This window comes from Schistocerca serialis, chromosome 6, assembly GCF_023864345.2.
Source record: "Schistocerca serialis cubense isolate TAMUIC-IGC-003099 chromosome 6, iqSchSeri2.2, whole genome shotgun sequence".
NCBI classification, from domain to species: Eukaryota; Metazoa; Arthropoda; class Insecta; order Orthoptera; family Acrididae; genus Schistocerca; species Schistocerca serialis.
Window position 1 is genome coordinate 520,248,284 of NC_064643.1, and position 16,286 is coordinate 520,264,569.

Genomic DNA, 16,286 nt, shown 5'->3' on the forward strand with positions numbered 1-16,286 from the left:
ACTTGCATATTCCCCAGAACTTTTAGTTTTTGACGGAAATCCTGTTACTGACGTTACATGGTTAGTTCCGTGTTTTATACTTCACATTCCCAGTAAACGTTGTGGTGTGGAACATGTCAGTCGAAAAATATGTAACAGAAATTCATAATTGTATATTTCAATTCAGCTCCATAAAGCAATTGGCATTTCTACGTAATACGTATGAGTACTTTCACGATTGTGTTGCATCCTACTGGATCCCAGGAGTTGAATATCGCATGACGTTACCGCATTGTATTATGTTCTATGACGCAGCACAGAGTAGAAATGACGAAGTTGTGATATCAAATTAGACAGTTGGTACCAAACGCCGAAGCAGAAAGGTTGCGTGTTGTGGTAATCTTTGGCGCGCGGAATAACAATTGTGGTAGTGTGAGGATGTGTTGAGTGAAGTTGTAAGGCTTGTATGTAGTCGGGCAAAACTGTTACCACCGAGATTAGTTCTTGTCAGATTGCATGAAACTTGTGCGCGTTGCATTTAATGTTGAAGATGCGATGTGTTACCGTATCGTACTCGCATAAAAAAGTGAATTTGCTGTTTTGTTAGCAACTCCTGAATGTATAGTCCGTTTACTGTTCACAGATTAATACAGAAGACCGCTCACGAGGTAAGCTAAAGCGACGTAGGATGAAATTTTTGCATGGTTTGGGTATCATTTTTCCCCGAACAGATTTATTCGGTATAACTCACATTTCTTTATCGATGTGGATAGTCGTATACAGCAAAATCCAAGCTTGAATTCTGACACTTCTACGGGCGAAAATAACTGTCATGTATACTGCAGGAGCATGACAGTCTTTTAATTTTTCCCTGTCGCCTATCATTATCCTGTTGTACTCGCGTAATAGGGTAACATTACGACAGCATTACTAACAGTTTCGTCGTCATATTTTTGAAAATTTTTTCCTTGACTTACGTCTTTGAGAGTTCATCTGGGCCTTACTCGCATAACTGCATAATTTCAAAGAACCAGAAACCATAATTTGACGTTTGGTCCAATTGACTTAGAAATGTTATCCTTAGTGTTGCTACTAAAATCTGCTTATATGGAAAACTTGACATCTTTACCATAAATAACAAATATTGCCAGTAAATGAAGAACAGTGAATCTTAATGTTCCACCTATGAAAATTAAATTCGGTATCTCACTATACATAACGATATTGGACAGAACAAATTATCCTATAGTAAAACAAGGACGACCACGACGCAGACGTAGGTTTGAACTATACAGAGGTTATTAGGCATTGTATTATTTGACATGGCATGACGTTGAATTCCACTAAAATTTGAAGTGCTTTATCGAACCAGTTATGGGGTTCGGGAGGGGGGGGGGGGGGGGGGGAAGGATATCGTATTTCACAATAACAAGTTGTTACCGAAGTTGGAATAAGGGATAAGTGACTAAATAAAAATAAATCTTTAACCAACTGAAGATTGAACCCTGAACCTTTGTATTTAGCCATAGAGCAATTGTGTAGTATCACACACGTGTCTGCTAACAAGTTAAATTCGGTATAGCAGTCTGCATACAATGAACAAAAAACCATTATTCCATATCCACGTTCGCAAATTCTTGTTACCAAATTTATTATGCCTTGTATGACAGTGTTGCTTAACTTATCATACCTTATTACACGGTCATGGTTTTTTAAGGATAAATGACTGTGCAGTTTTACACAAAGAGCTTCCTTCTGTAGTAACCATTGTAAAGATGTAAAACAAACAAGGCCATTGTGTGTGCTACATTTTTATGCACAGTAGACTTACCCAAGAATTGAATTACAGGCATTCATAAATCAACATATTTCACTTGCATTGGCAGTGACAGGAGATGGCTGGAAGCAGATGGACTTTAAATGAAACGGATAGCCAGTAGTAAGTAATTACTGTGGGTAACATTAGCTCTTTGTTGGTCAGTATATTAAAAATATAAAAAAGCTCTAAGCTCTTTTTATCTTGGTACAGTGCTGTGGCTAAACTATTCTTAAGGTGTCACTTACGTAGTTTGCTGATGTTGGTGATGACCATTGACTGCACGGAATTATGATTATGAAATGTTCGCTTTACGAAGAGAATTTACTTAGTAGGCAAGGGTACATACAAGAACCAGGTGTCGATCATAGAGCAGGAACAGCCTTAATTATATACCTAATGGCCAACATCAGCACACTATGCTGCAGCTGCTGCCACTGCCGTGAGTAAAATATTACCAGTGCTGCAGAATAGGCTCACTAGAATTAAGGGTTACTCCATACCAAATGGTCCAGCACTGGTTGCTTGACCATCTCAGAAACATTTTATATTTGCTGGGTGAATTCCCCATGTTGGGCACAATGCCCCATGTTGGGCACAATGATTTTCCTGGTATGAGATTGACGAAGGGGCTTTTATTTTTAGAATAATGATCAAATGTTATTTCTCGCAGATCTTTTGCTATAGGTTTCTTATGTTTCTCAAAAGGGTCCATGCAAGACTGACCGAAAAGGTGATGAAATTTTTTTAAGTGTTTCATTTCATGGTACTTGCATGTTGATTTGACCTCTGGGCCAACTCGTAAGTAAAACAACGCTTTTTCTTCTTCACTGTAAACTTTGATTAAACTAATGCCTTTAGGATACACTCCATACACACTTTTATGACATGCTTCATTAATAATAACACCAACAGAACATTAAGATACCATTTTTCATCTCCACACTTCAAGAGCTTCTAGCTAAATAAGTTGTTGGTGTAATAGGGAAGACAACAATCAGACTTTTATAGGCTCGAAGATGCAATTGTTAGCCTACTGAAACAATTACCACAGCATTGTTTCGACAATCATTAGCTAGTGTAATGTGGTGTGGTACATTATCCAATTGATATACTTTGATTAGCCTACCAGATATCGCAGATGTTAAAAATGTATTTTTGCCTCGTGTTTGTAATTTTTTCCATAACTTCCAATTGAATCTCAACGTTGAAATTTATACTGAAATTTGATATCATAAAGGCCTATTAACTGCGAAATTTTCATATTTATCTCTGATCCCCCAACAAAGGTATTGCAGGCCACAAAATGGAAAAATTAAAAAAAAAAATTTTAAAATAGTGTAAGGTGCACACCATTGATGCTCTATAAAAAGTAACTATACTATACAGTTTAATAGCAGAAAAAATATTAATCTTTCTTTGGGAACTACTGTTCAAAAATTGAGTTTTTTTTTAATTTGTGGCTGATAACTGTGAACTATTAAAAATATATTAAAGAATACATTCAGCTAAGTGATAATGATGTTAATTAGTAGCCCAGAGTGTGTTGAACTAAATGCATTTTATCTGAAAGGCTTAGGACAAGCCACTACCGAATAATTGAAAAAAATGTAGATGCTTGCAAATACGAAAAAACTCATGCGGCCTGGAACAAATACGGCCACCATTTCAAAATAATAAAACATTTTTTGACTACTAATGATTGGGGAATTCGCCCAGCAAATATAAAATTTTTCTGAGATGGCCAAGCAACCATAAATTATTGTTGTTGTTATTATTATTATTGTTATTATTTTTTTTTCTTTTTTTTCCCCTGGACCACTTGGTATGGATTGACCCTTAACTGGAATTATGACACATCACAAAGGTTTCATGAACAACACAGCAGTCAAGTGCATTGATGGCCATCTATCAACCACTACATACTGATGTGGATCATTTTACAATAGTGTAGTAGGCTAAGTTGGACACCTGCACAGTATTAGGCGTCTTAAATGTTGACACAAATTGCTGTCACAATAGTAATTAAGTTTATCAGATATATTGAACTCCTATAATCTTAAAGATGTAATGATTTTAGGCACAGGACTGACAAATGTATCACTCAGTGTGATAGACTATGTAATAACCAGCAAATATGTTGGAGGTAGTATTAAGTTCAGTCACCTGGAATTCCACTGCTCTCATTTTTATTGCTACCAAATTGATTACATAAATGTTAACCCTCCAGAAATTGCAAATAAAATTGAGTGGGAATGAAGCCCAACAACTTCAAAAATAAACCAGCTACAGTGAACTGGGACATTGTCCACAACTCGGAAGGATCAAGTACAGAATAGGATGCATTCTATTTAGTTTTGACTGCTATTGTCCAATTAAAAAGACAACATACGTGATTCCCAATCTATGGGGAGAAAGAGCTCCATTAAAACTACCATTTAGATTAAGATAAATGTGCACGCCCTGTATTTACTGTATAAATTCTGGCATCTAAAATTTCAGTATAGGATTGACTGTGGTACAAAACCCCATCAAAATCTTGCTTTTAGTGACAGATTAAACTGTGGCGTAGCTCAAGGTCTGCAGTAAGTTGAAAGATAATAATTTGGTTGAGAGTTGGCAAAGCCTCCGATGTAGAGGTTGGTAACAGATTGACCGGTAGTGTAGCCTCATGTGTATGTCTGCATCATATTTAAGGGCACTTACCTATGTTTAGCTCATTTCTCATCATAAAAACTAAAACTGCCCGTAAATTCAGAAAACATAGTAGTTAATGGGGTCATTCCATGTCAAATCAACACAAAAATTTTACCTCACCATTTTAGATTTTGCTAAAATTTAGTATACTTATAGTGGGTGCTGAGACTAAGAAAAATTCCACGTTTCAATTTTTTCGAAAACCAGGCAAAAATGTGTGAACGGACTTTTTTTTAAATTGCCCTAGGAGCTGCCTAAATTGAGCTAGATAGCTGGGAAAGGTGTCATTTTGCATCATCTTTCCAGGGATATACCACAAAACATAGCTTCTAATTAATAACCTTTTTCAAAAAACTAATTAATATTTTGATTAAATTTTTTTACAAAAAGTATATAATTGAAAATTTTCAAAATATTTCCACAACTACTTCATACTGTTGTAAATCACATGGCAACATATAAATGTGGGATGATGATGGGTTCATTGTTAAAAAAAAAATTATTTCGGACTCTCCTTCTTCACTTACAGCCGTAGTTTGACCAAACTGACCTTTAACAAACAGGAATTTCATTAAAATAGACTGAGAGGTAAGTAAAAAAAGTACTAAAAATATCAAAATATCACCTTATTAAAACAAAACTAATAAGCATATAATTCATTGCTTATTTTAATTTCATACAACTTAACTAACAGTATATTAACTGATAAAACAAAGAAGTTTGAGCATTTAACTACAAACTGAAATAAAGTATGAAAAAGTACAAGTATTTATATAATAGTTCTGGTCCATGATGATTGGAATGAAACTATTAAAAAAATTAAATACATAATGCTTGTTTTTGTGTAACAGGTATATATACATAGCTAAATTTAACATAATGGGTACTAACAGTAATTTCGAAAAAAACCTTCTATAAAATATACATTAACACTAATCTGAGACAAAAATTAAGTTTTGAGTTGAAAGCAGTTTCCCAATAAATTGTCTTAGAACTTCACAGATTACATTTTAATAAAGCCGACTAGGTTTGGTTTACATCACTTTCATTAAGAATGTGTGTTCTCCCTGTTGGTAAATGGATTTACTTGTGTGAGAACATCCACAACTGACGCCCATAGAACATCTGCGTGTCCCGGATAGGAGAATGACTTAGCTGGTCCACATGTATGAAGAAAAGTTATTTTCACTTCAACAAGTTCTTTTTTCTAAAATGCACCCAAGCCACCTTTTTCTACCATATACAGTGGTGACATAGCCTGATACATCTTGTAACTTCAGTTTGTCTGGTGATTTAGTTACTTCCCCCTCCCAGCTCTGCATATCACCTGAAAAGTATCTGAATATTAATACTGATATAGTGTTGGGAATGAAAGTGTGAAATTGTTGTGTTCCTCTGACTGTCAGTGTCTCAATAAGCGGCTTTTTAATAATATTTGTGAAGCAGCATAGTCTTCTTGAGTGGAATATGCAAAATCAACATTTATGTTATTACCTACTGCCCATTGAAATAGATCTTGTTGGGTTTGGATCTGATTTTAGTATGGCCTGTGCAAACTTGTACGAGCTGCCAGTCTCTTTAACTGGACCCCCAATCCATCACAAGGCCCTTTCCCATGAGCTGTGGCTGAAAAGTGCCACTCAGCTTTTATGTTGAAGTCTTCCTCGTGAAGACAAAGGTTCTTGAATTTTTTTCTTATTTTTATACTGAGCAGCAGAACCATCAGAATAATAGTACATCTTTTTTGGAAGCTTTTGAAATTTGTTAGATAAGAAATAAGCTTCTTTTGAAAGGTGTAAACCACAATTATGTGCTCCAGGCAATTGGAAACAATGACAAAGCTCATATGCTCAGCTTAGTCTTCCTGTTCGTAATATATAACAAAAGAATCTGTTGTCTTGTCCAGTGGTAACTCTGAGCTTCATCCTGTAGAACTATACTATAATTTTCCGAAAAATCGCATATGATAAATTCAGATTCCATAAGGTTTTTTATTGAGGAGTTAAGGAATGTTCGTTGTTGCTTGGAAATGAAGTCATGAAAGTAGACATCTTACTACAAGATAAATGTATGAATTCTTCAGAAGTTTCCTGAACAATTTCCAGATTACAGCAGTCAACTGACATCCACTGTTGGAACTGAACTCTTCATCAAGAGTTTTGTAAAATTTTACATATGACAGTCTCTCATGGGCAATATTCACAGTTTCGCATGTTGCAGTCAACTGATGATGGGTTGCAAAGCATTTCTGCAGTGCACTGCTTATAATTGTTTAAGCTGCTGTTTGTTACTGTATTTAGTTTGACATTTTCTATCATTAATTTTATGTTTTGGTGAGTTGTGCACACAGACAGTTTGTGTGCCACTCCAGCCAGCGAATACACATTTGTTCCGGTCTCAACTCAGCAAATTTAAAGAAACCTATTTTTATGTTAGGAAACTTGTCTTTAAAATGTTTGTAAGCTTCTTTAAGGCTACACAAAATACGTCTTTTCGATATTTTTGTTTTACTTCCACTTGTTTCTGTAATTGTCACACAATCTTTAATACCTGGCATTGCCTGGCTAACTTCATCATTTTCATAAAATGAATGTACAGTTTTGACAGTTTCTGTTGGTAAACACTTCCCTGGTTTTGGGTTTGGACCTTCCATGAATCCTTTCTCTTTCAAAACTTTTTTGGACTGCCGAACAATGTAATTAGGAGCATTAAATTCCGTCATTATTTTCCTGGCACTCCACTTTTCAGGTAAACTTGTAAGAATGATTAGTTTTTTTGCTCTACTTACAGAATTATTAAAGTTTGTTTTGAGATTTTGAAGAACAGATTCATCAGTATCTGATGAAGTTTAAACAGCAACAAAAAGTTTGTGTGTCACTGATGAGATTTTTTTCACTTTTGATTTGGCGTAATGCCTAGATGTAACTTTTTCCTTAACAATTGGGGACTCACCTAGTTCTTGAAGTGATGTGTTCAGTGTTTGAACCACCACTGAAGTTGCAGTGAAGCCAGGGTCTTGGTCTGGGATGATTATTTCTGATCCAGAAGAATCTTCTTCAACACTTTTATCACTGATGGGCTCTGGTGTATTTTTCAATGTGGTTACATCTTTCCTACATTTATCACAAATCCTGCCACCACTAGGTACTTGTGGAAATAATTTGGGCATCCATGCTGTGACATTTCTCAGTTTTTTTCTGTTATTGTTGTTGTCTTCAGTCCTGAGACAGGTTTGATGCAGCTCTCCAGGCTACTCTATCCTGTGCAAGCTTCATCTCCCAGTACGTACTGCAGCCTACATCCTTCTGAATCTGCTTAGTGCATTTATCTCTTGGTCTCCCTCTACAATTTTTACCCTCCACGCTGCCCTCCAATACAAAATTTGTGATCCCTTGATGCCTCAGAACATGTTCTACCAACCGATCCCTTCTTTTAGTCAAGTTGTGCCACAAACATCTCTTCTCCCCAATCCTATTCAGTACCTCCTCATTAGTTATGTGATCTACCCATCTAATCTTCAGCATTCTTCTGTAGCACCACATTTCAAAAGCTTCTATTCTCTTCTTGTCCAAACTAGTTATCGTCCATGTTTCACTTCCATACATGGCTACACTCCATACAAATACTTTCAGAAACTACTTCCTGACACTTAAATCTATACTCGATGTTAACAAATTTCTCTTCTTCAGAAACGCTTTCCTTGCCATTGCCAATCTACATTTTATATCCTCTCTACTTCGACCATCGTCAGTTATTTTGCTCCCCAAATAGCAAAACTCCTTTACTACTTTAAGTGTCTCATTTCCTAATCTAAATCCCTCAGCATCATCCGACTTAATTCGACTACATTCCATTATCCTCGTTTTGCTTTTGTTGGTGTTCATCTTATACCCTCTTTTTAAGACACTGTCCATTCCGTTCAACTGGTCTTCCAAGTCCTTTGCTGTCTCTGACAGAATTACAATGTCATTGGGGAACCTCAAAGTTTTTATTTCTTCTCCATGGATTTTAATACCTACACCGAATTTTTCTTTTGTTTCCTTTACTGCTTGCTAAATATACAGATTGAGTAACATCGGGGAGAGGCTACAACCCTGTCTCACTCCCTTCCCAACCACTGCTTCCCTTTCATGTCCCTTGACTCTTATAACTGCTATCTGGTTTCTGTACATATTGTAAATAGCCCTCCCTGTATTTTACTCCTGCCACCTTCAGAATTTGAAAGAGAGTATTCCAGTCAATATTGTCAAAAGCTTTCTCTAAGTCTACATATGCTAGAAACGTAGGTTTGCCTTTTTTAATCTAGCTTCTAAAATAGGTCGTAGGGTCAGTATTGCCTCGCATGTTCCCATATTTCTACGGAATCCAAACTGATCTTCCCCAAGGTCGGCTTCTACCAGTTTTTTCATTTGTCTGTAAAGAATTCGCGTTAGTATTTTGCAGCCGTGACTTATTAAACTGATAATTCGATAATTTTCACATCTGTCAACGCCTGCTTTCTTTGGGATTGGAATTATTATATTCTTCTTGAAGTCTGAGGGTATTTCGCCTGTCTGTCACATTTTGCTCACCAGATGGTAGAGTTTTGTCAGGACTGGCTCTCCCAAGGCTGTCAGTAGTTCTAATGGAATGTTGTCTACTCCCGGGGCCTTGTTTCAACTCAGGTCTTTCAGTGCTCTGTCAAACTCTTTAAGCAGTATCGTATCTCCCATTTCATCTTCATCTACATCCTCTTCCATTTCCATAATATTGTCCTCAAGTACATCACCCTTGTATAGACCCTCTATATACTCCTTCCACCTTTCTGCTTTCCCTTCTTTGCTTAGAACTGGGTTTCCATCTGAGCTCTTGATATTCATACAAGTGGTTCTATTTTCTCCAAAGGTCTCTTTAATTTTCCTGTAGGCAGTATCTATCTTACCCCTAGTGAGACAAGCCTCTACATCCTTACATTTGTCCTCTAGCCATCCCTGCTTAGCCATTTTGCACTTCCTGTTGATCTCATTTTTGAGACGTTTGTATTCCTTTTTGTCTGCTTCATTTACTGCATTTTTATATTTTCTCCTTTCATCAATTAAATTCAATATTTCTTCTGTTCCCAAGGATTTCTATTAGCCCTCGTCTTTTTACCTACTTGATCCTCTGCTGCCTTGACTACTTCATCTCTCAAAGCTACCCATTCTTCTTCTACTGTATTTCTTTCCCCCATTCCTGTCAATTGTTCCCTTATGCTCTCCCTGAAACTCTCTAAAACCTCTGGTTTAGTCAGTTTATCCAGGTCCCATCTCCTTAAATTCCCACCTTTTTGCAGTTTCTTCAGTTTTAATCTACGGTTCATAACCAATAGATTGTGGTCAGAGCCTACATCTGCCCCTGGAAATGTCTTAAAATTTAAACCCTGGTTCCTAAATCTCTGTCTTCCCATTATATAATCTATATGATACCTTTTAGTATCTCCAGGATTCTTCCATGTATACAACCTTGCTTTATGATTCTTGAACCAAGTGTTAGCTATGATTAAGTTATGCTCTGTGCAAAATTCCACCGGGCGGCTTCCTCTTTCATTTCTTACCCCCAATCCATATTCACCTATGTTTCCTTCTCTCCCTTTTCCTACTACCGAATTCCAGTCACCCATGACTATTAAATTTTCCTCTCCCTTCACTATCTGAATAATTTCTTTTATTTCATTGCCCGCATCTCGTGGTCGTGCGGTAGCGTTCTCGCTTCCCACGCCCGGGTTCCCGGGTTCGATTCCCGGCGGGGTCAGGGATTTTCTCTGCCTCGTGATGGCTGGGTGTTGTGTGCTGTCCTTAGGTTAGTTAGGTTTAAGTAGTTCTAAGTTCTAGGGGACTGATGACCATAGATGTTAAGTCCCATAGTGCTCAGAGCCATTTGAACCATTTTTATTTCATTATACATTTCTTCAATTTCTTCGTCATCTGCAGAGCTAGTTGGCATATAGACCTGTACTACTTTTGTAGGTGTGAGCTTCGTGTCTATCTTGGCCACAACAGTGCGTTTGCTGTGCTGTTTGTAGTAGCTTACCCGCATTCCTATTGTTTTATTCATTATTAAACCTACTCCTGCATTACCCCTATTTGATTTTGTATTTATAACCCTGTATTCACCTGACCGAAAGTCTTGTTCCTCCTGCCACCGAACTTCACTAATTCCCACTATATCCACCTTTAACCTATCCATTTCCCTTTTTAAATTTTCTAACCTACCTGGCCGATTAAGGGATCTGACATACCACACTCCGATCCGTAGAACGCGTTTTCTTTCTCCTGTTATTGACGTCCTCCTGAGTAGTCCCTGCCGGAGATCTGAATGGGGGACTATTTTACCTCCGGAATATTTTACCCAAGAGGACGCCATCATCATTTATCCATACAGTAAAGCTGCATGCCCTTGGGAAAAATTGCGGCCGTAGTTTCCCCTTCCTTTCAGCCGTTCGCAGTACAAGCACAGCAAGGCCGTTTTGGTTAGTTTTACAAGGCCAGATCAGTGAATCATCCAGACTGTTGCCCCTGCAACTACTGAAAAGGCTGCTGCCCCTCTTCAGGAACCATACGTTTGTCTGGTCTCTCAACAGATACTCCTCCGTTGTGGTTGCACCTATGGTACGGCTATCTGTATCGCTGTGGCACGCAAGCCTCCCCACCAACAGCAAGGTCTATGGTTCATGGGGGAGTTTTTTTCTGTCTCTAATAAAATGATTTGACTTCTTCAATGGATTACAACACTGCACTCTTACAGCACTGCACTTTTTAATTGGTTCCATATTGATTCAAAAACCACTTATAAACTCTCCTTCAATTTCTAGATTTACTTGTAAATATACTAGATACAAACTGGTCAACACGGGGGTAACAGTTGATTTGCACTAAAACTACAGTGCACAATAATGCTGTAGGCGCATTAAGCCTTAGAAGGTAACAGCGTTATATCCTCTCGACAATGTACGGACATCAAGCACTGTGCTTGTTTCAGCTTGTTCACAGCCTGCTGCATACATACACAGGCACACAAGCATACTCAGCCTTCATACAATGGCTAAAGTCTGTGCTAATGAAATGTGCATTTTTGGACCAGAAGTATTACATCAATAGTCTACTTACAAGTTTTTCACACCGTATTTAAATCTTAGCTATAGGTCCCACACTCAGCATTTCGTTTTGCCAGTTAATAGACTATAAACTGTAAGAAACTAAAAAAATAAGCAGTCAATTATAGAAAATGTTGTTTAGTTTTGTTTCAAGAAAGTGATATTTTGATATTTCCAGTACTTTTTTACTTACCTTTCAGTATATTTTAATGAAATTCCTGTTTGTTAACAGTCAGTTTAGTCAAACTACTGCTGTTAGTGAAAAACAAGAGTCCAGAATAAATTTTTTAAACAATGAACCCATCATCATCCCATATTTATATTTTGCCATGTGATTTACAACAGTATAAAGTAGTTATGGAAATAGTTTGAAAATTTTCAATTATGTACTTTTTGTAAAAAAAAAAATTAAATCAAAATATAATTAGTATTTTGAAAAAGTTTATTAATTAGAAGCTATGTTTTGTGGTATATCCCTGGAAAGAGCATACAAAATGCTGCACAATGACACCTTTCCCAGCTCTCTAGCTCAATTTGGGCAGCTCCTAGGGCGGTTTAAAGAAAGTCCATTCACAAATTTTTGCCCAGTTTTTGAAAAGTTTACATGACCATATTTCAGGAATGGTTTGAGGTAAAAAACTGAAATTTGTTATTTTTCTTAGTTTCAGCACCCACTATAAGTATACCAACTTTCAGCAAAATCTAAGAGGGTGAGGTCAAATTTTTATTTAAAGTGTGTTGATTTGACATGGAATGACCCAATGGTCACTTTCTGCAAAGTATTTTGATGCATGTTATGTGCTTATATCATGCATAAAAATACACCAAATGTTTTGTGTGGGATGTAGTGTCTCGTGGTTCAGAAATGTGGATGTACAGACAAAAAGAACACTTTCTTTTTAGAAAGGTTTGAAATGTGGTTATTCACTAGAATGGAGTAACTGAAAGGGCCGACAAGATTAGTAATGAGATGCTGAGCAAGGTAGAAGTAGTGAGGAACTTCATAATATGGAAACATCGTGGACGGGACACATTACATATGAAATGTGGAAGGAAAAGTAAAAGGGGAAAGAGGGAGAGGAAGAAGATGGTATGGAATGCTAACAGATGTGACAAGAGGAAGGAGTTAAGACTCTCATCACAGTTAGAGAGAAGGATGACATCCAGTTGATACCTGTCTTATGACAGATGTACTGAAAAGAGGAGACAAGGGTCAGTTGGTATAATACCCAAGAACAGTTTTATAACATCCTTGAGTAATTTATCCCCCCAACTGGTGCCATTAGAGAGACAAATCAACTTAGCAAGGCGATATTCTGGTGCAAGACACATAATGGATTTAAATTTGAGAAACTGAAAGAGAAGATGTAATCAAAATAATTCCACAGCTAAAGAAACACTCTCAACTGTTTGGGAAAGAAAATAACAAAGTTCATGTGTTTCCGAGTGCACCACTGAAAATGATTGTCAAGCCAATATGTAAAAAAAGGATCAAAAGAGAGAGCATCTAAGTACAGATAATTATTTACAGATAATTTACAGATAATTATTTACAGAAAATTATTTACGTTTACCTAAATTCATTACATTTAGCTAAATTCATATTTAACTGGAAGAATGCAGAATGTTAAAATTAACAGTACAGACAAGTCTGCAAAAGTCAGCAGGGTCCTCTAACTGGGGAGGTATCCAGTATGGTGTACCACAGAGATGAGAATTAGGTGATAAAAAAATGACTTGCCACTCTGTTCTTTCTGCTGATGCTACTAGTATAATAATCGCATCAGACAAAAAAGAATTAGCTTTGGGAAAATAGTAAATAACAGTGTAGAGTCTTGTACTGCAAAGAAGCAAGGGAGAGGATGTTGTTATGGGTGGCCAGTATCCTCTTTCCACAACACAAATACACCCATGATTTAATATGGTTTTTTATTTACATGAACATTTACTTATTTTGAATAGAGTTCATGTGTTGTAGTACAAGCTCATGAGTAATAGTCGTCTTGCCGACAATATTGGTAATCTTGCTATCACAAACTTTAGTCTCAGAGTAGTCACTAATCTGGTCCCTATGTACTGTCATACCCTGCGATGTGAACTGAGGCCTCTCTACGATTGAACTGACAGACGCGAAACGGGGGTAGTGAGTCGAGTGAGTGCTCTACAGTCAGCATTGGCAGCCTAAATATGTGCTGTCAAGAGGGCATTGGCGGCATGTTGCTTGCGTGTGTGTCTTTGGCCCCTCTCATGATGTGCATGCTCGATCCAGTGCCTACTATCGATCTTTGCGCTTCATCTTTGCTGGCCGGTGTGCTGGTGACAGCTTATACCAGCACAGATATCTTTCAGAAGATTATTAAGTGGTTCTCTGCAAATGGACTCTCACCAAATTTTGAGAAAACACAGTGTGTACTATTGTGTACAGTAAATGGCATAACACCAGTGATAAATACAGACTTGAAACAGAGGTCTGTTGCTAAGGTAAAATATTCAAAATTTCTGCGTGTGTACATTGATGAGAAATTGAATTGGAAGAAACACATTGATAATCTGCTGAAATGGTTAGGTTCAGCCACATATATTAGGGTTATTGCAAATTTTGGTGATACACACATGTAAAGTAGCCTACTATGCCTGTTCTCATTCACTGCTTTCATATGACATCATATTTTGGGGTAATTCAACATTGAGAGAAAGTATTTATTCCACAAAAGTCTTTAATCAGAATAATGACTGGAGCCTATCCAAGACAACCTTTCAGACATTTATTTTAAAAACTTGGGATGTTCGCAGTACCTTCACAACATGTATATTAACTCATGAAGTTTGTTATTAATAACCCATCCAAATTCAAAACTATTAGCAAAGTGCATAGCTACAACACCAGGACAAATGGTGATCTTTACTATTCTGGGTTAAATCTGACTTTGGCACCAGAAGTGGTGAATTATGCTGCCACAAAAATCTTTGGTGTCATTTGCCAAGTCTGACATATAGCAAACCATCATTTAAAAACAAATTAAAAGAATTTCTGAATGACAAATTCTTCTACTCAATACACGAATTTTTAGATATGAAGTAGTAACGAGGGGAGGGGGGCGGGGGTGGTGGTGATATTGTGTGATGAAACCATACGTTAAAGTGACACATTTCAAATGATTACAAAATGTCGTATTTGTGATCTTTGGAACAAATATTAATGTAATGTAGACCAATATACTAATTCTAAAAGTAATGAAATTCTCGAGTCAGTGATGCTTTCTCGTCTTAGTATCTTCTTGACAAGAAACAATCTTCCTGCAGAAACTGAAAATGGTTTTCAAAAGTTTTGGAATGCCGCTACAGTTGTCATGGAATTGTTGCACAGTCAGTCACAGCAAGAGGCATGTTTGGTAAGAATCATCGACTTTGGCCGGTGATGTGATATTAATGGCAGCTATTACATTACCTTTTGGTGTATGAATGTGGGAAAAGGGGGGAGGGGGTAGGAACTGGTTGTAGTGACAGATTGATATGTTTCTTAGTGGGAGGTTGGAGGGTGTGTGTGTGTAGGTGAAGCCAACGAAAATGAAATTAAATAAACCTGTTTGTGGTGACAGTGATCTGTAGCTCAGCCCACTTGAAAAAATCGCTAATAACATCATGTTATAGAATCCATATTGTTTCCTATATCACTGGTCAAAGCCAATGACTCGCATCGAAGATTCCTCTTTTCACCACTGCTCTTTGCAGAAACTGAGGGCATGCAACACCAGGCATACATCAGTTTATGTATGTATACAATTACAAATAATGCCAATATAAAAATAATCAAATAGTGTGAGAGATCATATGCAATATAGCAGTGAAAGATTAGACCTAAGTACAGTATGAAATAACCTGTGTCGGGAAACATTAATTGTAAGTTAGAAATGGATATTAGGTTGCCATTTGCATATAATGAGAGCAAAAATTATCTTATTGTACACTGTGATTTTTTATTGCATCATTTATGTATGTGAAACTGTGTATTAATCGTGCAAGAAGTCATCGTTTGAGAACTATATGCAAAAAGAAATGTAAATAAAAATATAAAGTCTGCTTCTCACATAGTCTTTTTTTTCCCCGCATTAGTTTAAAAATAATTGGTTTATTTTTTTTTTAATTTTTGTTCAAATGCATTTTTTGCTATACCAAGTCATAGATGATGATTTCCTGTTTGGCCCATATGATTACTTTTGTTGGTTGTAGCTGCTCTACTTGGTTCATTTCTGTTTAGTTGCATTTTGCCTTCCTGCTGTAGGTACTGTTTGTAGGCTAATTTGATCTATTGGCGTGAGTAAATATTTTTTGGGTTAGTAGTTTTTTTCCTAAGGCTTTAAAGTACATAAACAGTATGTGATGTTTGCTTTAAGCTGCTGATGTCCTTAATTTCTACCTTTTAAGTGTTAAGGAAATTTAACATGTGTTTCATCTCAGATTTGCTGATGGAGTGTCAGGTCTGTTTCTGTAAAATGTTAGATGTTAAAATTTGTTTAGATCCTTACAGCTTGGGGTTTTAACACTTTCATTAATAAATAGCTATTTCATTTTGTCTCCGTGTTTGATGTGTGAAACAAAATAGTGGTTCCCATGGCCTAATGCCAGCATTGTGTGCAGGACTTTTGGTAATATTTTTTCTTGCTTTCTGCTAGAGGAATAACG

General features: G+C 36.8%; 1 protein-coding gene across 1 annotated transcript in view; it reads left to right on the forward strand.

The window, feature by feature from the left end:
• Window positions 1–329: 329 nt before the first annotated feature.
• The window catches only part of LOC126485085 (probable ATP-dependent RNA helicase DHX35), a 217,747-nt gene continuing 201,790 nt past the window's right edge, over window positions 330–16,286 (forward strand). Inside the window, exon 1 of the mRNA XM_050108692.1 lies at window positions 330–647. The gene's annotated coding sequence lies outside the window, so the exon portion shown is untranslated. The remainder of the gene's footprint in view (window positions 648–16,286) is intronic.